Source organism: Hemitrygon akajei, chromosome 28, assembly GCF_048418815.1.
Source record: "Hemitrygon akajei chromosome 28, sHemAka1.3, whole genome shotgun sequence".
Taxonomy (NCBI): Eukaryota; Metazoa; Chordata; class Chondrichthyes; order Myliobatiformes; family Dasyatidae; genus Hemitrygon; species Hemitrygon akajei.
In genome coordinates this window covers 14,071,643-14,094,872 of record NC_133151.1, presented here as the reverse complement: position 1 = coordinate 14,094,872, position 23,230 = coordinate 14,071,643, and positions in this window count along the sequence as shown.

Sequence of the window (23,230 nt, the reverse complement as noted above, 5' to 3'; positions counted from 1 at the left end):
CTCCACTACCTTCCGAGGCAGTGCATTCCAGTCCCCACAACTCTCTGGGAGAAGAAGTTTTTCCTTAACTCTGTCCTAAATGACCTACCCCTTATTCTCAAACCATGCCCTCTGGTACTGGACTCTCCCAGCATCTGGAACATATTTCCTGCCTCTATCTTGTCCAATCCCTTAATAATTTTATATGTTTCAATCAGATCCCCTCTCAATCTCCTTAATTCCAGTGTGTACAAGCCCAGTCTCTCTAACCTCTCTGCGTAAGACAGTCCAGACATCCCAGGAATTAACCTCGTGAATCTACGCTGCACTTCCTCTACAGCCAGGATGTCCTTCCTTAACCCTGGAGACCAAAACTGTACACAATACTCCAGGTGTGGTCTCACCAGGGCTCTGTACAAATGCAAGAGGATTTCCTTGCTCTTGTACTCAATTCCCTTTGTAATAAAGGCCAACATTCCATTAGCCTTCTTCACTGCCTGCTGCACTTGTTCATTCACCTTCAGTGACTGATGAACAAGGACTCCGAGATCTCTTTGTATTTCTCCCTTACCTAACTCTACACTGTTCAGATAATAATCTGCCTTCCTGTTCTTACTCCCAAAGTGGATAACCTCACACTTATTCACATTAAACGTCATCTGCCAAGTATCTGCCCACTCACCCAGCCTATCCAAGTCACCCTGAATTCTCCTAACATCCTCATCATATGTCACACTGCCAACCAGCTTAGTATCATCAGCAAATAAACTCCGGTTTCCGTCTCAACGTGGGAGTCTGTCGGGATTCCGATGAATAAACTCCTGTTTCTGTCTCAACGTGGGAGTTCGTCGGGATTCCGATGAATAAACTCCTGTTTCTGTCTCAACGTGGGAGTCTGTCGGGATTCCGATGAATGAACTCCTGTTTCTGTCTCAACGTGGGAGTCTGTCGGGATTCCGATGAATAAACTCCTGTTTCTGTCTCAACGTGGGAGTCTGTCGGGATTCCGATGAATAAACTCCTGTTTCTGTCTCAACGTGCGAGTCCGTCGGGATTCCGATGAATGAACTCCTGTTTCTGTCTCAACGTGGGAGTCCGTCGTTCCTCCGCACCCGGGTCTGTCGTTCATCAGCACACACCGAGCACACACACACGTTCACAACCTACACAACGTAAGCAGGCAGTCTGGTGGAGCTTGGGAGGCTTTTAGAGAGAAAGGTGAACGAGGAGGAAATGGAGGGATGTGCATTATATGCAGGAGGAGGACACATCTAGATTGGCACAAGGATTTTGGAATCAGAATCAGGTTGGTATCTCTGACATATGATGTGCAATTTGTTGTTTTGCAGCAACAGTTAGTAAAAGAAGTGTAGATTACCGTAAGAAATATTAAAAACATATACGTGGTACAAAAGGAGACCAAAATAGTGAAGTATTGGGGTCCACTTCGTCAAACATCTCCACTCCGTCCACCAACAACAGAATGTCCCAGTGGCCAAACATTTCAATCCCGATTCCCATTCCCGTTCCGACGTGTCGGTCCGTGGTTTCCTTTTGTGCCAGGATGAGGCTGCCCTCAGGGTGGAGGAGCAACACCTCATATTTCATCTCTGTAGCCCCCAACCTGATGGCATGAACATTGATTTCTCCTTCTGGTAAACAAAAATTCCCCCCCACTCCCTTCTGCCATCCCCTACTCTAGCCTTTTACTTATTCTCACCTTCCTATCATTCACCTGCTTCCGTTTCTCCTACAGTCTACTCTCCTCTCCAGTCAGATTCCTTCCTCTCCAGCCCTTTACCTTTCCCACCCACCCGGCTTCACCCATCACCTTCCAGCCAATTTTTTACTCTGGCCTCTTCCCCCTTCCATTTCAGTCCTGAAGAAGGGTTGGCCTGAAATGTCGACTGTTTATTCAATTCCATGGATGTTGCCTGACATGGTGAGCTCCTCCATTTTTTGTGCGCATTGCTTTGGATTTCCGTCGTCTGCAGACTTTCTCGTGTGTAGAGTGAGGTTGTGTTCATGGGTTCAATATCCATTTAGGAATTGGACGGTGGAGTGGAAGAAACTGTTCCTGTATTGTTGAGTGTGTGTCTTCAGGCTCCTGTACCTCCTCCCTGATGGTAGCAATGAGAAGAGGGCACATCCCGAGTGATGGGAGTCCTTAATGATGGGTGCTTCCTTCTTGAGGCATCGCCTTTTGAAATGTCCTGGATGCTGGGGAGGCCAGTGCCCATGTTGGAGCTGGCTGAGTTTACAAATCTTCGCAGCTTTTTCCGATCCTGTGCAATAGCCCCTCCATACCAGATGGTGATGCAATCAGACCGTGGGACATCTGTAGAAATTTGCCAGAGACTTTGGTCTCACACCAAATTTCCCCACACTTCTAAAGAATGTAGTTGCTCTCGTGCCTTCTTCATAGTCACATCAACACGTTGGGCCCAGGAGGGATCCTCAGCGGTGCTGAAACTGCTCCCCCTTTCTACTGCCGACACCTTGACGAGGACTGGTGTGTGTTACCTCGATTTCCTCTTCCTGAAGTCCACAATCAATTCCTTGGTCTTACTGACGTTGTTGCTGTGACACCACTCAGCCAGCTGATCCACCTCGCTCCTGTTACGCCTCCTCGTCAGCATCTGAGATCCTGCCAACAGTAGGTGAGTCGTCAGCAGGTTTATAGATGCCGTCTGTGATGTGCCTCACCCGAAAGAGTGAATGGCCTGTCCAATGTCGTACTGTTCTGTGTTGTTTACAAGTCACGTCTCAGTGGAGGGGTCACAGAGGGGTCTCAGTGAGGGGTCACCGAGGAGTCTCAGTATGAGGGGTGACAGAGGGGTCTGTGTGAGGGGTGACAGAGGGGTCTCAGTGTGAGGGGTGGCAGAGGGTCTGTGTGAGGGGTCACAGAGGAGTCTGTGTGAGGGGTGACAAAGGGGTCTCAGTGTGAGGGGTGACAGAGGGGTCTCAGTGGGGGGTCACAGAGGGGTCACTGTGTGAGGGGTGACGGGGTTCTCAGTGGAGGGGTCACAGAGGGGTCTCAGTGGAGGGGTGACAGAGGGGTCAGTGTGAGAGGTGACAGAGGGGTCTGTGTGAGGGGTGACAGAGGGGTCTCTGTGTGAGAGGTGACAGAGGGGTCTGTGTGAGGGGTGACAGAGGGGTCAGTGTGAGAGGTGACAGAGGGGTCTGTGTGAGGGGTGACAGAGGGGTCAGTGTGAGAGGTGACAGAGGGGTCTGTGTGAGGGGTGACAGAGGGTCTGTGTGAGGGGTCACAGAGGTGTTCTCAGTGTGAGGGGTGACAGAGGGGTCTGTGTGAGGGGTGATAGAGGGTCTGTGTGAGAGGTGACAGAGGGGTCTCTGTGTGAGGGGTGACAGAGGGGTCTGTGTGAGGGGTGACAGAGGGTCTGTGTGAGAGGTGACAGAGGGGTCTCTGTGTGAGGGGTGACAGAGGGTCTGTGTGAGGGGTGACAGAGGGGTCTCAGTGTGAGGGGTGACAGAGGGGTCTCAGTGGAGGGGTGACAGAGGGGTCTGTGTGAGGGGTGACAGAGGGTCTGTGTGAGGGGTGACAGAGGGGTCTCAGTGTGAGGGGTGACAGAGGGGTCTCAGTGGAGGGGTGACAGAGGGGTCTGTGTGAGGGGTGACAGAGGGTCTGTGTGAGGGGTGACAGAGGGGTCTGTGTGAGGGGTGACAGAGGGGTCTCAGTGTGGGGGGTGACAGAGGGGTCTCTGTGTGAGGGATGACAGAGGGGTCTCTGTGTGAGGGGTGACAGGGGGTTCTCAGAGTGAGGGTGACAGAGGAGTCTGTGTGAGGGGTGACAGAGGGGTCTCAGTGTGAAGGATGACAGAGGGGTCTGTGTGAGGGGTGGGCGTCATTGTAAGGAGAGGCTGGGGAGACTGAAGGTATGGTATTTGAGAGACGCCACAGAGTGCCATAAACATTGAAAGGTGCGGTGGGGAGGGTCGGCCCTGTAGCACAGCAGTTCCCACAACGCTTTACATCAGCTGCAACCCGGACCCGATTCCCACCGCTGTCCGTATGGTGTTTATATGTTCACCCTGTGACCGCGTGTGTTTCCTCCGAACGCTCCAGTTTCCTCCCACATTTCCACTATCGTACCTGATTGGTCCTATTCTCTTACGTCTTATCCTCTTGCTCTTCATGTACTTGAACAGTTGTACTTGAAGTACTTGAAGCCTTGGGATTTTCCTTAATCGTGTTCACCAAGCCCTTCTCATGGCCCCTTCTAGCTCTCCTAATTTCATTCTTAATCCTTATATACTGATTGGGTCAAATTTGACCCGTTCTGACATTTGACAGCAGTAAAAATACCCTAAATGCTATTCTTTAGCCAAAATTTGATGACTTTTCCTAAAGTGACCCAAAATGCGCAAAAATGAAAATATTTAAAAATTTTATAATTTGTACAGGTGCTACAAATGTTTGTACATTGAGGCTGTTCAGGGTCAAATTTGACCTGTATCTATTGAAATGGATTTTAGATCTCTGAAACTTTAGTTAAGCATTAATCACCCATTTATTATTGTCAGATAGGCTATTTATACATTCTAAATAGATCTGCGGCTCAAAATTTGGAAAAGACACTTGTTACGAGGGGATTCTTGAACCGGGTCAAAATTGAAGGTATAGAATACCTGTGAAGGTATAGAATATCAACAGGTTGCTTGGGTTAAACTGCTTCCTAACACCCTTGTAATCTGCAATTACAATTACTAGTGAAGCTTTTGTGAAGCTCCAACTGCACCTAGTTTCTTGAACCTTTCATAAGCTTTCCTTTTCTTCTTAACTAGATTTTCTACCTCCTTTGTACACCATGGTTCTTTTACCCTACCATGCTTTCCCTGCCTCAATGGAACATATCTATGCAGAACACTATGCAAATATTCCCTGAACATTTGCCACATTTCTGCCGTGCATTTCCCAGAGAACATCTGCTCCCATTTTATGTTCCCAAGTTTCTGCACAGTAGCGTCATATTTCTCACAAACCCAATTAAATGTTTTCCCAAATTGTCTGCTCCTATCCCTCTCCAGCGCTATGGTGAAGGAGATGGAGTTGTGGTCACTACCTCTAAAATGCTCTCCCACTGAGAGACCTGACATCTGACCAGGTTCATTTCCCAATACCAGATCAAGTACAGCCTCTCCTCTTGAAGGTTTATATACATATTGTGTCAAGAAACCTTCCTGAACACACCTAACAAACTCCACCCCATCTAAAACAAAAGAAAATCTGCAGATGCTGGAAATCTGAGCAACACACACAAAATGCTGGAGAAACTCAGCAGGCCAGGCAGCAACGATGGAAAAAAAATACAGTCGGCATTTCAGATCGAAACCCTTTGGTAGGACTGGAGAAAAAAAAGCCTATCTAAACCCCTTCCTTTAAGGAGATGCCAGTCAATATTAGGAAAGTTAAAATCACCCATCATAACAACCCCATTATTACTGCAACTTCCCAGAATCTGCCTCCCTATCTGCTCCTCAATGTATTTGTTTCTATTGGGGGGGGGGGTTTATAAACACACACAGAAGAGTTATTGCCCCCTTCCTGTTTCTGACTTCCACCCACACTGACTCAGTAGACAATCCCTCCATGAATTCCTCCTTTTCTGCAGCCGTGATACTATCCCTGATTAACAATGCTACTCCCCCATCTCTTTTGCCTCCATGTCCTTTTTGAAACCTCTGAAGCCCGGCACAATCAGCAGCCATTCCTGCCCCTGAGTCATCCAAGTCTCTGTAATGGCAACAATGTCCTAGTTCCACGTATTGATCCACGCTTTAAGTTCACCCACCTTGCATGTGACACTCCTGGTATTAAAACAGACACATTGCCAACCAGTCAGCTGAGTGCATCTTTGCTCCATCATTGCCTGTCCTTCCTCATAAACTCCCGACAGGCTGTCACTACTTGTGCACCAACCGCCCTATCCTCTGCTTCTTCACTTTAGTTCCCACCACCCTGTAAATCTAGTTTAAACCCTCGTGTTCCCTTAAACTGTTCATCTTTCACCCTTAACCCATGACCTCTGGTTGTAGTCCCATCCAACCTCAGTGGAAAAAGCCTGTTTGCGTTTATTCCATCTATACCCCGGGTAATTGTGCATACCTCTATCAGAGCTCCCCTCATTCTCCTACGCTCCAGGGAATAAAGTCCGAACCTATTCAACCTTTCCCTGTAACTCAGGTCCGCAGGACTCGGCAAAATTTCTCGGTGCTCTTTCACTCTTCAAAGCTTCAATGGTTCAGTGTAATATCAGAGAATGCATACAATAAATGCCCTGGAATTCTGATTCTTCACAGACATCCACACAACAGAGAAAAACAAGAATGAACGACAAAAATATCAGAACCTCAAAGCCCTCTCTCCCCCTCCCCCGCACAAGCAGCAGCAAAGACGTCGACCCCCCCTCCTCCCCACTAACTCCAGCAAAAGATCTGACCCCTCCCCCCACCACTCACAGTCCATCCCAACACTTCGACATGTCAGGCAGGCAGTCTCTCTCTCACTAGCGAGGGAGGGAGCTACTGATCCGGCAATCAACGACAGCGGGGACCAGCAACTCACTGTTTTGATGTTACAATCGACTGCATCATTTGTCCAAGTCTCCCCGGCTCGAGGTCCGACAGACTCTCACTCACCGTGAGGCAGAGGGGGAGATCACTCGAGTACAGGGGACCTCCGACAGCAACAGACACTGCCTGCTGTCTCCACGTTTCAGTCTCCCCAGGTGTTTCAGCTGGCGAGACCAGCGAGGGACCGACGAGACCAACGAGGGACCAGTGAGGGACCAACGAGACCGGCGAGACCAACGAGGGACCAACGAGACCAATGAGGGACCAGTGAGGGACCGGCGAGACCAGCGAGGGACCAGTGAGGGACCAGCGAGGGACCGGCGAGGGACCAGCGAGGGACCAGTGAGGGACCAGCGAGGGACTGGCGAGACCAGCGAGGGACCAGCAAGGGACCGGCGAGGGACCAGCGAGACCAGTGAGACCAGCGAGGGACCGGCTCGCCCGCAGGGCCACACGCCTTCCAGAGACGTGGACGGCAAGTCCGGGAACCGGAGAACCGCAGTTTGAGCTGCAGCTGTGACTCAGGGACTCTGACAGGGCCCCAGCCACCAATGGAAGGAAAGAGAGAGATGAGAACAGAATAATAAGCTGTTTGTCTTATTGAGAGATTTACAAATAAAGCTAATCTTTGTAAAAAAAAATCTTTATAAAGTGCTGGTGTTGCTGTTGTCACCTGGTTCCCTGCGGGTGTGGGTGCTGATAGTTGATAGAAACATAGAAAACCCACAGCACAATACAGGCCCTTCGGCCCACAAAGCTGTGCCAAACATGTCCTTACCTGAGTAATTACCTAGGGTTACCCACAGCTCTCTATTTTTCTGAGCTCCATATACCTGTCCAGGACTCTCTTAAAAGACCCTATCGTTTCCGCCTCCACCACCGTTGCCAGCAGCCCATTCCACGCACTCGCCACTCTCTGCGTAAAAAACTTACCCCTGACATCTCCTCTGTACCTCCTCCCGAGCACCTTAAACCTGTGTCCTCTTGTGTTAGCCATTTCAGCCCTGGGAAAAAGCCTCTGACTATCCACACGATCAATGCCTCTCATCATCTTATACATCTCTATCAGGTCACCTCTCATCCTCCGTCGCTCCAAGGAGAAAAGGTCGACTTCACTCAACCTATTCTCATAAGGCATGCTCCCCAATCCAGGCAACATCCTTGTAAATCTCCTCAGCACCCTTTCTGTGGTTTCCATGTCACAGAGTCAACCTGCGCAGCTGCTTTGAGTGTCCTATGGACTCGGACCCCAAGATCCCTCTGATTCTCCACACTGCCAAGAGTCTTACCATTAATACGATATTCTGTCATCATATTTGACCTACCAAAATGAACCACCTCACACTTATCTGGGTTGAACTCTATACGATACTTCTCAGCCCATCGATGTCCTATTTTGCATCCTATCGATGTCCCCCTGTAACCTCTGACAGTCCTCCACACTATCCACAATACCCCCAGCATTTGTGTCATCAGCAAATTTACTAAGCCATCCCTTCACTTCCTCATCCAGGTCATTTATAAAAATCACAAAGAGTAAGAGTCCCAGAACAGATCCCTGAAGCACTTCACTGGTCACCGGCCTCCATGCAAAATGTGACCTGTCTATAACCACTCTTTGCCTTCTGTGGGCAAGCCAGTTCTGGATCCACAGAGCAATGTCCCCTTGGATCCCATACCTCCTTACTTTCTCAATAAACCTTTGCATGGGGTACCTTATCAAATGCCTTGCTGAAATCCATATACACTACGTCTACTGCTCTTCCTTCATCAATGTGTTTAGTCACATCCTCAATAATAAATCAATCAGGCTCGTAAGGCACGACCTGCCCTTGACAGAGCCATGCTGACTATTCCTAATCATATTATACCTCACCAAATGTTCATAAATCCTGCCTCTCAGAATCTTTTCCATCAATTTACCAACCACTGAAGTAAGACTCACTGGTCTATAATTTCCCGGGCTATCTCTACTTTCTTTCTTGAATAAAGGAACAACATCCGGAACCCTCCAGTCCTCGGGAACCTCTCCCGTCCCCATTGATGATGCAAAGTTCATTGCCAGAGGCTCAGCAATCTCCTCTTTCTCCTCCCACAGTAACCTGGGGTACATCCCGTCCAGTCCCGGTGACTTATCCAACTTGACGCTTTCCAAAAGCTCCAGCACATCCTCTTCCTTAATATCTACTTGGTCAAACTTTTCAGTTACTGTAAGTCATCCCTACAATTGCCAAGATCCTTTCTGTAGTGAATACCGAAGCAAAGTATTCATTAAGTACCTTTGCTGTCTCCTCTGGTTCCATACACACTTTTCCACTGTCACACTTGATTGGTCCTATTCTCTCACGTCTTATCCTCTTGCTCTTCACCTGCTCCCCACTCCTGTCTGAAACTAAGCTTAAAACATTCACCGAGGGTGAAGGGATTGAGATGAAGGCTAGACACACCCAGAGAGTGTTTCGCTATCCCCTCCCCAGATTGTGGAACAATAACAGTGGCAGCAGGACGTTACGCAAACACAGGAGATTCTGCAGATGCTGGAAGTCAATAAGAACACACCCAAAATGCTGGAGGAACTCAGCATCTATGGAAATGAATAAACTGTTTTGGATCGAGGCCCTTCTTCAGGACTGGAAATGAAGGGGGAAGATGCCAGAATACAAAGGTGGGGGCAGAGGGGAGGAGGACTTGCTGGCAGGTGAAAGGAAACGCCAGGGGAATGGGGAGAGAGAGCTGGAGTAAGAAGCTGGGAGGTGATAGGTGGAAAAGGTTAAGGCTGGAGAAGAAGGAATTTCATAAGGAAAGACAGTGGACCATGGGAGGTATCCCAATGGGCCATAGAGTGAGTGAGTGAGAGTGAGAGAGTGAGAGTGAGAGTGAGAGTCTGGAGGGGTGTAAGGGCCACAGGGGGTTACAGAGACGGAGGGGTGTAGGGTCTGGAGAGGGTTACAGAGACGGTGAGGGATTTAGGGGGAAAGGGGGTTACAGCGATGGGGAGGTGTGTAGGGGCCAGAAGGGGTAACAGAGACAGGGAGGGGTGTAGAGGCTGGAGGGGGTTACAGGGACAGGGAGGGGTGTTGGGACTGGAGGAGGTTACAGGGACAGGGAGGGGTGTTGGGACTGGAGGGGGTTACAGAGACAGGGAGGGGTGTAGAGGCTGGAGGGGGTTACAGAGACAGGGAGGGGTGTGGTTACAGAGATGGGGTCGCAGTCGATTTTAGGGACATGTGTTGTAGACGGTTGTGTTTAGACATCCCCACCCTGCTCACTACAGCACAGACAACCAACAACTACAGAGGTCACGGATATGATTACACTACAGAATGTCTGTCCTGCAGTGAGTCTGTAGTCTTGGCCGTTTGTTCCACACAATTACACTGTAGAACAGAGACTGTAGGCTCAGCTGCTTGTTCCAAAACAATTACACTACAGAATGCCTATTCTGCAGTCAGACTGTAAGCTCGCCTGTCCTGTGGTGACATTGCAGTCTCAGCTGTCTGTTCCCACACCATTACACGACAGAATGCCTGTTCTGCAGTCAGACTGTAGGCTAGGACGTCTTTTCCCACACAATTCCATTACAGAATGCCTGTTCTGCAGTCAGACTGTGGGCTAGGACGTCTGTTCCCACACAATTACACGACAGAACGCCTGTTCTGCAGTCAGACTGTAGGCTCAGCTGCTTGTCCCCACACAATTCCATTACAGAATGCCTGTTCTGCAGTGAGACTGTAGACTAGGCCGCTTGCTCCTATACAATGACACTACAGGACGCCTGTCTCACGGTGATGCTCTGGAGCCAGCCGTCTGCTCCCCGTGTGGCTTTGTGATCCGGTTGCAGCCACGTGTCGTGCCAGCAGGTTAGGCAGCTTCATGTTGGGGAGAGGAGAATTGATGTTGATGGTCAGATTCCTGTTCTCTCGATCTGCTGCCGTAGATCCGCATGCAGTATTGGCGGTGATAAGTTTTCAACACGGTGGGTTGTTGTACACTCGATTCTGGGCGGAAGAAGGAGGTGTCGTAGTGAGGGAGGGTCACACTGTGGGAGGGGCGGTACTGGGGAGGGTCACACTGTGGGAGGGGAGGTACCGAGGGAGAGTCACACTGCGGGAGGAGTCGTACTGAGAGAGGGTCACACTGCGGGAGGGGTGTTACTGAGGGAGGGTCACACTGTGGGAGGGTGGTACTGAGGGAGGGTCACACTGCAGGAGGGGTGTTACTGAGGGAGGGTCACACTGCGGGAGGGGTGTTACTGAGGGAGGGTCATACTGCGGGAGGGGCAGTACTGAGGGAGGGTCACACTGCGGGAGGGTGGTACTGAGGGAAGGTCACACTGCAGGAGGGGTGTTACTGAGGGAGGGTCACACTGCGGGAGGGGTGTTACTGAGGGAGGTCACACTGCGGGAGGGGTGTTACTGAGGGAGGGTCACACTGCGGAAGGGTGTTACTAAGGGAGGGTCACACTGTGGGAGGGGCAGTACTGAGGGAGGGTCGCACTGTGGGAGGTGTGTTGAAGTGGAGGGGTTCCGGCTGCTCCAGGAACTGATGTGCTCAGGCGTCGGGAGACCACGTGGGAGAGGGTCCCACAGAAAGAGAGCACCGTGCTGTTCCACGACATTCTGAAACACTTCTTCTGAGGGCTGTACCCGCTCACTTTTGTCTGCCGACCCGGCTCACCTTGACGGTTCATGTTACCACCTGGCAGCGGAGGAGGTCCCGAGTGAAAGTCTCTTTATGCAGGGGTGCCTCCCCTGTACTTTGGGACTCGGGGTGCAAGGCGTTGTTTCGGGCCATCCCGTTCGAGAGGAGGATCTCCAGGCGGGCTCGCTCCTGGGCCTGGCCAAGATGGCCATTCAGGGGTCTGGGGAAGTGGGGAGCTCTGCCCCTTTTCTGAGGATACGTTTGTGCCCGGCTGTTCTTGGATAGGGAGCACGCAGTCACAATGGACACACTGGGGCCCCCCAGGGTATTGACTATTTTATAGACGGCAGTAACCAAGTTTTAATTTGAATTATTCATTCTCTTGTAAATACTGAATATTTGTACTTTGTGTATTTGTTGTGTAAATAAACTTTTATAGTTCTGTTAAAAAAAGGTGTAAAATATCACAGGTCCACCCCCACCCCCCCCATCCCATGTCCTGGGAGTGTCATCTATTCCTCACCGATGGTTCAAGAAGCGATTACCAGTTGATTGTCTCTTCAGGGGTGACATGGTAGCAGAGTGGTTAGCACAATGACACAAAAGTTGGGGGTGTTGTGAATAGTCTGGAGGGTTGTCAAAGGTTACAATGGGACATCAATACGATGCAGAACTGGGCTGAGAAGTGGCAGATGGAGTTCAACCTGGATAAGTGTGAAGTGGTTCATTGTGGTAGGTCTGATTTGAAAACAGAATATGATATTACTGGTAAGACTCTTGGCAGTGCGGAAGATCAGGGGAATCTTGGGGTCTGAGTCCCAAGGACACTCAAAGCTGCTGCACAGGTTGACTCTGTGGTTAAGAAGGCATACGGTGCATTGGCCTTCATCAACTGTGGGATTGAGTTCAAGAACCATAAGGTAATGTTACAGCCATATAGGACCCTGGTCAGACCCCACTTGGAGTAGTGTTCAGTCTGGTCACTTCATTACAGGAAGGATGTGGATATTATAGAGAGTGTAGAGGAGATTTACAAGGATGGTGCCTGGATTGGAGGGTGTACCTTATGAGAATAAGTTGAGTGAACTTGGTCTTTCCTCCTTGGAGGAATGAAGGATGAGAGGTGACCTGATAGAGGTGTACAAGATGATGAGAGGCATTGATCATGTGGATAGTCAGAGGCTTTTTCCCAGGACTGAAATGGCTAACACAAGGGAGCAGTTTAACGTTGCTTGGAGATAGGTACCGAGGGGATGTCAGAGGTAAGTTTTTCACACAGAGGGCGGCGGGTGTGTCGAAGGCACTGCCAGTGACGGTGGTGGAAGCAGATACAATGGAGTTTTGTTAAGAGCTTAGAAAAATAGAGGGCTATGCGGTAGGGAAATTCTAGGCAGGCTCTAGAGTAGGTTACATAGTTGGCGCACCATTGTGTGCTGAAGGGCCGGTATTGTGCTGTAGATTTCTGTTCTATGTTTTATGTACAACGGTTTACAGTAACAATGACGAGGGTTCAATTCCCGTCACCACCTGTAAGGAGTGGGCAATGATTAGCGTCGTGGTTAGCACACTTTACAGTACCAGCGATCCGGGTTTAATTCCTGTGCGTTCTCCTCGTGGCCTTGTGGGTTTCCTCCGAGTGATCCAGTTTCCCACAGTCCAAGGACGGTTGGAAGGTTAATTAGTCATTGTAAAGTGTGTTGTGATAGTCTAGGATTAAATTGGATGGCGCAGCTCAAAGGCCCGGAAGAACTTATTCCGTTCTGTCAATAAATAAATAAGTAAACATCCTGTGGGATCGCGCTGTGCACCATGAGACTGGTCTCTGCTTTAGCCAAAAGATTTTTTTACATCTCAGAGTTTCAGAACATGAAAGAACCCTAACAAGCTCTGTCCACAAGTATTTGAATGTATTTTAATTTGCTAGCAAGTACCCCAATAAATCTCTTAAACTGTTATTAAAACATTTATCAGCTAGTTCGTCAAAGACTTAAATGCTTAATCCATTTTGGTAAATTGTTGGAAGATTAATCAAAATGGCCCCTTGTTACCCCTCTTAAGCACATGACAAACTATCTGTTAATTTTCTTCCCATTCAGAACCTTCCCGAGATCAGCACCAGATTATGTTTGTTATATTGGACACCAGGTAATTCCCAGAATTTATCACCCAGCCCTCACTGTCCCTGGAGAAGGTGGGAGGTGAGTCGCCCCCTTTGAACTTCTAAGTGGGGAAGGTGCTCTCCAAGGTACTGCTGGGGACGGCGTCCCAGATTTTAGACCCAGTGTCCGCGGTAGATTCCAAGTTGGGATAGCGCAGGAGGGGAACTTGCGGGCGGTGGTGTTCCCTTGCCCTGTTTGATGGGAGAGGTAAGCATTTGGGAGGGCTGTTAGAGTAGGTGAGTAACCCCAGTGCATTTTGTAGACGGTGCACACCGCAGACACTGTACACCGGTGATGGGGGGAGGGGTGTGTTTGGGAGGGGCTGAGTGACTGGGTGAGTAACCCCAGTGTGTATTGTAGACGGTACAGACTGTGGACACTGTGAGCCGGTGGTGGGAGAGGTGGGGGTTTGGGAGGGTCTGGGTGAGTAACCCCAGTGTGTATTGTAGACGGTGCAGACTGCAGACACTGTGAGCCGGTGGTTGGAGAGGTGGGGGTTTGGGAGGGTCTGGGTCAGTAACCCCAGTGTGTATTGTAGACGGTACAGACTGCAGACACTGTGAGCCGGTGGTGGGAGAGGTGGGGGTTTGGGAGGGTCTGGGTGAGTAACCCCAGTGTGTATTGTAGACGGTACAGACTGCAGACACTGTGAGCCGGTGGTGGGAGAGGTGGGGGTTTGGGAGGGGCTGGGTCAGTAACCCCAGTGTGTATTGTAGACGGTACAGACTGCAAACACTGTGAGCCGGTGGTGGGAGAGGTGGGGGTTTGGGAGGGGCTGGGTCAGTAACCCCAGTGTGTATTGTAGACGGTACAGACTGCGGACACTGTGAGCCGGTGGTGGGAGATGTGGGGGTTTGGGAGGGTCTGGGTGAGTAACCCCAGTGTGTATTGTAGACGGTACAGACTGTGGACACTGTGAGCCGGTGGTGGGAGAGGTGGGGGTTTGGGAGGGTCTGGGTGAGTAACCCCAGTGTGTATTGTAGACGGTACAGACTGTGGACACTGTGAGCCGGTGGTGGGAGAGGTGGGGGTTTGGGAGGGGCTGGGTCAGTAACCCCAGTGTGTATTGTAGACGGTACAGACTGCGGACACTGTGAGCCGGTGGTGGGAGATGTGGGGGTTTGGGAGGGGCTGGGTCAGTAACCCCAGTGTGTATTGTAGACGGTACAGACTGTGGACACTGTGAGCCGGTGGTGGGAGAGGTGGGGGTTTGGGAGGGTCTGGGTCAGTAGCCCCAGTGTGTATTGTAGACGGTACAGACTGTGGACACTGTGAGCCGGTGGTGGGAGAGGTGGGGGTTTGGGAGGGGCTGGGTCAGTAACCCCAGTGTGTATTGTAGACGGTACAGACTGCGGACACTGTGAGCCGGTGGTGGGAGAGGTGGGGGTTTGGGAGGGGCTGGGTCAGTAGCCCCAGTGTGTATTGTAGACGGTACAGACTGTGGACACTGTGAGCCGGTGGTGGGAGAGGTGGGGGTTTGGGAGGGGCTGGGTTAGTAACCCCAGTGTGTATTGTAGACGGTACAGACTGCAGACACTGTGAGCCGGTGGTGGGAGAGGTGGGGGTTTGGGAGGGGCTGGGTCAGTAACCCCAGTGTGTATTGTAGACGGTACAGACTGCGGACACTGTGAGCCGGTGGTGGGAGAGGTGGGGGTTTGGGAGGGGCTGGGTCAGTAACCCCAGTGTGTATTGTAGACGGTACAGACTGCAGACACCGTGTGTCAGTAGTAGAGGGAGGGGATGTTTTGGGCTGTGGATGGGGTGCTGATCGAGCAGACTGCTCCATCCCGGACGGTGTTGAGCTCCTCGAGAGGTGTTGGGACCACACTCACCCAGGCAAGTGGAGAAGGTTCCCTCACACCCCTGATCTGTGCTGTGCAGATGGAGGAAGCCTTGTCCTGCACCGGGTCCAGTGGTCTCGAGCAGAAAGTCTGGAAGTCCATTCAGCGCTGAGTTATCCCAAGGAGACATTGAGCTTCCGGGGAGTTGTTAGAACACACTCACCTGGGAAATGTGGGGAAAATGGGATACGGGTCAGCACATCACAGAAACCAGCCATGGACTCTTGTCTACACCTCTCACTCTCTCTGCAGAGAAGCCAGTATAAACAAAGACCCCCACCCACCCCGGACAATCTCTCCTCTCCCCTCTCCCATCGGGCAGAAGATACAAAAGCCTGAAAGCTCGTCCCACCAGGCCCAAGGACTGCGTCTATCCTGCTGTTTGTAGACTATTGAACTAGCTTCAAAGTTCAAAGTACATTTATTATCAAAGTATGTATACATTCTGCAACCTTGATATGCATCTCCTTGCAGGCAGACACAGCACAAAGAAACACTCCCCCAAAAAAAATTAATGTGCAGAGTGAAAGAAAAAACAAATCACACAAACAATAAAAGGAAGCAAATAGCTTTTAAACAAAAGTGACCCTCAGACATGAAGCCTGGAGCATCAAAATCGGGCCCACAGCCTCAGCCTCAGACAATACATGGTGGAGTAAACGTTGCAGAGCTCACAGATACAGAGCCAGGAACATAGAAACACAGGAAACCTACAGCACAATACAGGCCCTTCAGCCCACAAAGCTGTGCCGAACATATCCTTACCTTAGAAATTACCTAGGGTTGCCCATAGTCCTCTATTTTTCTAAGCTCCATATACCTGTCCAGGACTCTCTTAAAAGACCCCATCATATCCGCCTTCACCACCGTTGCTGACAGCCCATTCCACACACTCAGCACTCTCTGAGTAAAAAAACCTACCCTTGACATCTCCTCTGTACCTCCTCCCCAGCACCTTAAACCTGTGTCCTCTTGTGGCAACCATTTCAGCCCTGGGAAAAAAGCCTCTGACTATCCACACGATCAATGCCTCTCATTATCTTGTACACCTCTATCAGGTCACCTCTCATCCTCTGTCGCTCCAAGGAAAAAAAGGCAGAGTTCACTCAACCTATTCTCATAAGGCATGCTCCCCAATCCAGGCAACATCCTTGTAAATCTCCTCTGAACCCTTTCTATGGTTTCCATATCCTTCCTGTAGTGAGGTGACCAGCACTGAGCACAGTACTCCAAGTGGGGTCTCACCAGGGTCCTATACAGCTGCAACATTTCCTCTCGGCTCTTAAACTCAATCCCACAGTTGATGAAGGCCAATACACTGTATGCCTTCTTAACCACAGAGTCAACCTGTGTAGCAGCTTTGAGTGTCCTATGGACTCGGACCCCAAGATCCCTCTGATCCTCCACACTGCCAAGGGTCTTACCATTAATATGATATTCTGCCATCATATTTGATCTACCAAAATGAACCACCTCACACTTAACTGGGTTGAACTCCATCTGTCACTTCTCAGTCGTTGTCAGCGGCCACCATGGCACCCAGCACCTGTTCTGTGAGGAGGTGAACAGTACTGAGTGCAACAATCTGGGGTGAGGGTCCACCGGATGGGTGCTTATAAGATTTTGTGAAGCATAGATAGAGCAGATTGTCTTTTTCTGCAAGGCAGAAATATCTAATACCAGCGGTCATGCATTTAAGGTCTGGAATTTTGATGAATTATGCAAGTCCGCTGGGGAAGTTGAAGGCCCATGTGTGTGAATCTGTGAGTTCACCGCAGGCTGGAAGCTGGAGATGGCCTGTCCTGGGTCTGGAGGGTGGGAGGGAGGAACAGAGGTTGCTTCACTGCTGTTGTTCTGTTGCTCTCTGTGCTGAGTGTTGTTCTGCCGACCTCTGTGGTTATGGGACATTGGCACTGGAGTGTGTGGTGACACTCGCAGGCTGCCCCAACACATTCTTATGTTGAATCACAAACAAGAAAAATCTGCAGATGCTGGAAATCCGAGCAACACACAAAACCATATAACCATATAACAATTACAGCACGGAAACAGGCCATCTCGGCCCTTCTAGTCCGTGCCGAACGCTTACACTCACCTAGTCCCACTGACACTCAGCCCATAACCCTCCATTCCTTTCCTGTCCATATACCTATCCAATTTTACTTTAAATGACAATACCAAACCTGCTCTACCACTTCTACTGGAAGCTTGTTCCACACAGCTACCACTCTCTGAGTAAAGAAGTTCCCTCTCATGTTACCCCTAAACTTTTGCCCACTAACTCTCAACTCATGTCCTCTTGTTTGAATCCCTTACTCTCAATGGAAAAAGCCTATCAACGTCAACTCTATCTATCCCCCTCATAATTTTAAATACCTCTATCAAGTCCCCCCTCAACCTACTATGCTCCAAAGAATAAAGACCTAACTGGTTCAACCTTTCTCTATAACCTAGATACTGAAACCCCGGTAACATTCTAGTAAATCTTCTCTGTACTCTCTCTATTTTGTTGACATCTTTCCTATAATTCAGTGACCAGAACTGTACACAATACTCCAAATTTGGCCTCACCAATGCCTTGTACAATTTTAACATTACATCCCAACTCCTATACTCAATGCTCTGATTTATAAAGGCCAGCATATCAAAGCTTTCTTCACCACCCTATCCACATGAGATTCCACCTTTAGGGAACTATGCACCATTATTCCTAGGTCACTCTGTTCTACTGCATTCTTCAATGCCCTACCATTTACCATGTATGTCCTATTTTGATTATTCCTACCAAAATGTAGCACCTCACACTTATCAGCATAAAACGCTGGAGGAACTCAGCAGGTCAGGCAGCATCTATGGGAAAGAATAAACAGTCGACATTTTGGGCCAAGACTCTTCATCGGGACTGGAGAAAACAAGATGAGAAGTCAGAGTAAGAAGGTGTGGGGAAGGGAGGAAGAGGTACAAGGTGGTAGGTGATAGGTGAAACCAAGAGAGGGGCAGGAAGTGAAGGAAAGAGCTGGGAATTTGATTAGTGAAATAGATAAAGGGCTGCAGAAGGGGGAATCTGACAGGAGAGGACAGAAGGTCATTGAAGATGATGGGCAGGTAAGAAGATAAGTTGAGAGATGGAAATGGGAATAAGGAATTGTGAAAAGGGGATGGGGCAGTTACCAGAAGTTGGAGAAATCGATGTTCATGCCATCAGGTTGGAGGTTACCCAGATGGAATATAAAGTGTTGTTCCTCCAACCTGCGTGTGCCTCATCACTGCAGAACAAGAGGACATGGACTGACATGTCGGAATCGGAATGGGAAGTAGAATTGAAATCAGTGGCCACTGAGAGATCCTGACTTTTCTGGCAGACAGAGCAAAGGTGATCTTTTCATTGGCATCAATCGGCTCGATTTCACCACTCCTTTCTCCAGTTCCAACCTCACTCCTTCTGAACGCTTGGCTCTCCACTCCCTCTGCACTAACCCTAGCCTCACCATCAAACCCGCAAATAGGGGAGGCGCTGCAGTAGTTTGGCATACTGACCTCTACTTGGCTGATGCCCAGTGCCAATTCTCAGACCCCTCCTCTTACTTACCCCTCGAACAGGAGCACCAGGCCATTGTCTCCCACACCATCACCAACCTTATTGACTCTGGGCATCTCCCATCCACCACCACCGACCTCATAGCTCCTGCACCCTGCACTTCCCGTTTCTACCTCCTACCCAAGATCCACAAACCCGTTTGTCCAGGTAGACCCATTGTTTCAGCTTGTTCCTGTCCCACTGAACTATATCAGCATACTTCGACTCTGTTTATCCCCCTAGTTCAGTCCCTTCCTACCTACATCTGTGACACCTCACGTGCTCCTGATCTTTTCAAGGATTTCAGGTTCCCTGGCCCCCAGCATCTTATTTTCACCATGGATGTCCAGTCCCTACACCCCTTCATCCCCCACCAGGAAGGCCTCGAAGCCCTCCACTCTGGACACCAGACCCAACCAGTTTCCCTCCACCACCCACCTCTCTCCTCCACCTAGTGGAACTTGTCCTCACTCTAAAATATTTCTCCTTTGTTTCCTCCCACTTCCTTCAAAGAAAAGGTGTAGCCATGGACGTTTACATGGGTCCCAGCAATGCCTGCCTGTTTGTCGGCTATGTGGAACAGTCTATGTTCCATGCCTATACTGGTGTCACTCCCAAACTTTACCTATGCTGCATCGACGACTGCATTGGTGCTGCTTCCTGCATCCATGCTAAACTCATCAACTTCATCCACTATGCCTCCAACTTCCCACCCTGCCCTCAAATTCACCTGGTCCATTTCTGACACCTCCCTCCCCTTTCTTGATCTCACTGACTCTATCTCTGGAGACATCTTATCCACCGATGTCTATTATAAACCCATGGACTCTCACAGCTACTTAGACTACATCTCGTCCCACCCTACTACTTGTAAAAAATGCTGCCCCTTTTCTCAATTCTCCATGTCCACTGCATCGGCTCTCAGGATGAGGCTTTTCATTCTAGAACAAAGGAGGTCCTCCGTTTTCAAAGAAAGGGGCTTCCCTTCCTCCACTGTCACCACTGCCCTCAACCACATCTCTTCCATTTCCTGCAGGTCTGCTCTTACCCCATCCTCCTACTACCCCACCAGGGATAGGGTTCATCTTGCCCTCACCTACCACCCCACTAGCCTCTGCATACAGTACATAATTCTCTGACACTTCTGCCATCTCCAACGGGATCCCACCACCAAGCACATCTTCCCCCCACTTTCTGCTTTTCACAGGGATCGCTCCCTACGCGACTCCCTTGTCCATTCAACCCCTCCATCCCTTCCCACCGATCTCCCTCCTGGCATTTATCCTTGCAAGCGGAACAAGTGCCACACCTGCCCATACACCTCCTGCCTCACTGCCATTCAAGACCATAAACTGTCCTTCCAGGTGAGGTGACACTTCACCTGTGAGTTGGCTGTGGTCATCTGCTGTGTCTGGTTCTCCCAATGTGGGCTCCTGTATATCGGTGAGACACTATGTAGATTAGGAGACCGCTTCACCGAGTATCCATGTGTTGTACAGAGCGACTGAGGAGAACCCAAGTGCAGGACACAGGCACGGAGACTGAGTTGGGGATGCTGGCGCAGACATGAACGTTGAACAGCAAACAGGAGGAATCTTGACATGGAGCTCTGATATGGAGTCTTGACACGGAGATAGGGTTTTCATGGAATATCTTGAAACTGGAGCTAAACTTAGAACTAATGGTTCTAAGCGGTTGGGAAACGAAGTTATCACACAGGAAATAGACCAACGAACTGGCAACCAGTGGTTGTGACACCAGGGCTCTCATACTGCAGTTCTTGATGGAGACCAGGTGTGCTGCCATCCAGCGAATTAGCAGTAAATGGGAAATTAACCATTGGATTCAAGGCATAATCGAAGGAGATTAAGGGCAAGATAGGGGATTAACAATCGGGACATTGACAGTACGCCCCCCCACCCCCGCAACGGGAGTCTCCAGGCGAACCACCAGGCTTGTCCGGATGGTCCTGATGGAAATCACGGATGAGGGAAGGGTCTAAGATGAAGGAATCCAGGAACATTCCTCTGGGCCGTATCCTTCCCAATCGGCCAGGTACTGGAGGCCTCTGCCTCGGCAGCGCACATCCAGTAACCACCGGACGGTGGTTGTCAATGATCCGGGCGGGTGGAGGGGATTTGGCCGGAGGACACAAAGGGCTGACAGATACTGGTTTCAGTTGGGAGATGTGGAACGTAGGATGGATGTGCATAGATCTAGGCAGTTTGGGTCTGACCGCTGTGGGGTTGATAATACTCTCGATCTCGAAAGGTCCCAGGAAGCGAGGGGCGAGTTTCCTGGGCTCATTCTTGAGGGGGATGTCCTAAGAAGAGAGCCAGACCTTCTGCCCAGGTCGATAATCAAGTGCAGGAATCCGATGGTGATTGGCAATCCTCTGGTTGCGGTCAGCTGAGTGGAGCAGGGCTGCGCGTGCATCCCTCCAGACCTTGCAACACTGGCAGAGATGGGCCTGAACAGAAGGCACAGCAATGTCATCTTCATGAGCGGAGAACAGAGGGGGTTGGTAACCGAGGGAGCATTCGAAGGAGACATTCCAGTGGCGGTGCTGACCAGGGAGTTGTGGGTGTACTCTAACCAAGCGAGATGGGTGCTCCAGGAAGACGGGTTGTTGGCGGTTATGCAGCTCCCAAATCCTGGTTTGCCCGTTCTGTTTGACCGCTCGTCTGCGGATGAAAGCTGGACGACAGACTTACTGATGCTCCAAGGCACCAAGGGCTTGACAAAGAGATCTCCAGACTTGAGAGACGAGTTGGGGTCCCAGTCAGAAATGGTGTCTGAGGGAATCCCGTGAAGATGGAAGACGTGATGGACGAGAAGGTCGGCTGTTTCACGAGCTGTAGAGAGTTTGGGAAGGGCTAGAAAGTGCACGGCTTTGGAGAAGCGGTCCACCACTGTGAGTACGGCAGTGTTCCCTTGTGAAGGGGGTAGTCCAGTAACAAAATCCAGTGCTATTTGAGACCAAGGGCGGCTAGGGACAGGTAGGGGACAAAGCAACCCAGCAGGTGTCGATGGGAGGCTTTTCCATGGGCACAAACAGAACAGGCAGAGACAAAGGAATGGGTGTCAGTGTCCATGGAGGGCCACCAGAAATGTCTCTTCAGGAGGGACAGAGTCCGATCGATCCCGGGATGGCAGGTGAAACGAGAGGTGTGCCCCCACTGGAGGACCTGAGATTGAATGGAATCGGGAACAAAAAGGCGATTGGAGGGTCCATTGCCTGGGTCAGGTTGGGCCCGCTGGGCCTCTTTGATCTCCCAGGTGAGGGCAGCTACCACATAGGATGGTGGAAGGATGGTCTGGGGGTTGGGAAGGCCCTCCTCGGAAATGTATCGATGGGAGAGAGCATTGGGCTTCCCATTCTTGGACCCTGGATGATAGGTGAGTGTAAACCTGAACAGGCCAAAAAAATAATGCCCAACAGGCTTGGCGGGAATTCAGGCATTTGGCGGTTTGGATATATGCAAGGTTCTTGTGATCGGTCCAGATGATAAACGGATGTAAAGCTCCCTCCAGCCAGAGCCTCCACTCCTTTGAAGCAAGTTTGACCACCAGTAACTCCCAGTTCCCTACATCATAATTTCGTTTGGTGGGGGACAACCGGTGAAAAAAGAAGGCACAGGGATGAAGTTTCTGATCAGGGCCTGAATGTTGAGACAGGACCGCTCTCACCCCGGAGTCAGAGGCGTCGACCTCCACAAGGAATTGACGAGAGGGGTCTGGTTGGACCAGGATGGGTGTGGACGTGAAACACCTCTTCAGCTCTGAGAAGGCTGAGTCAGCTTCGGGGTCCCAGTGAAAAGGGGTCGTAGGTGAGGTGAGCTGGGTAAGGGGCGCTGTCACCCGACTATAATCCCTGAGGAACCAGCGATAGAAGTTTGCAAACCCCAGAAATCGCTGGAATTGCTTGCATGTCGTGGGTCTTGTCCTCTCCGCCACTGCCCAGATCTTCTCGGTATCCACTCTCACTCGCCCGCTCTCAATGATGTACCCTAAGAAGCTGACTGAGGGGACATCTCAGCTTTAACGAATAATTTGTTCTCCTAAAGCCTCTGTAGAACCTGACAGACATGATGGATGTGTTCCTGGAAACTGCTGAAGAAGATTAGGATGTCATCCAGATAAACAAACACAAAACGATTAATAAAGTCTCTTAGGACATCGTTAATCAGGACTTGGAAGATGGCGGGGGCATTGGTGAGGCCGAATGGCATGACCAGGTATTCGAAGTGGCCTAGAGGGGCATTGAATGCCATTTTCCACTCGTCTCCCTCCCTTATTCTGATCAGATGGTAGGCGCTTTGTAGGTCCAACTTGGAGAAGATAGTAGCTCGGTGAAGTGGTTTGAGAGCGGAGCTTATGAGGGGCAGTGGGTACTTGTTCTTTATGTTTATATTATTTAGGCCTCGCTCGTCGATGCAC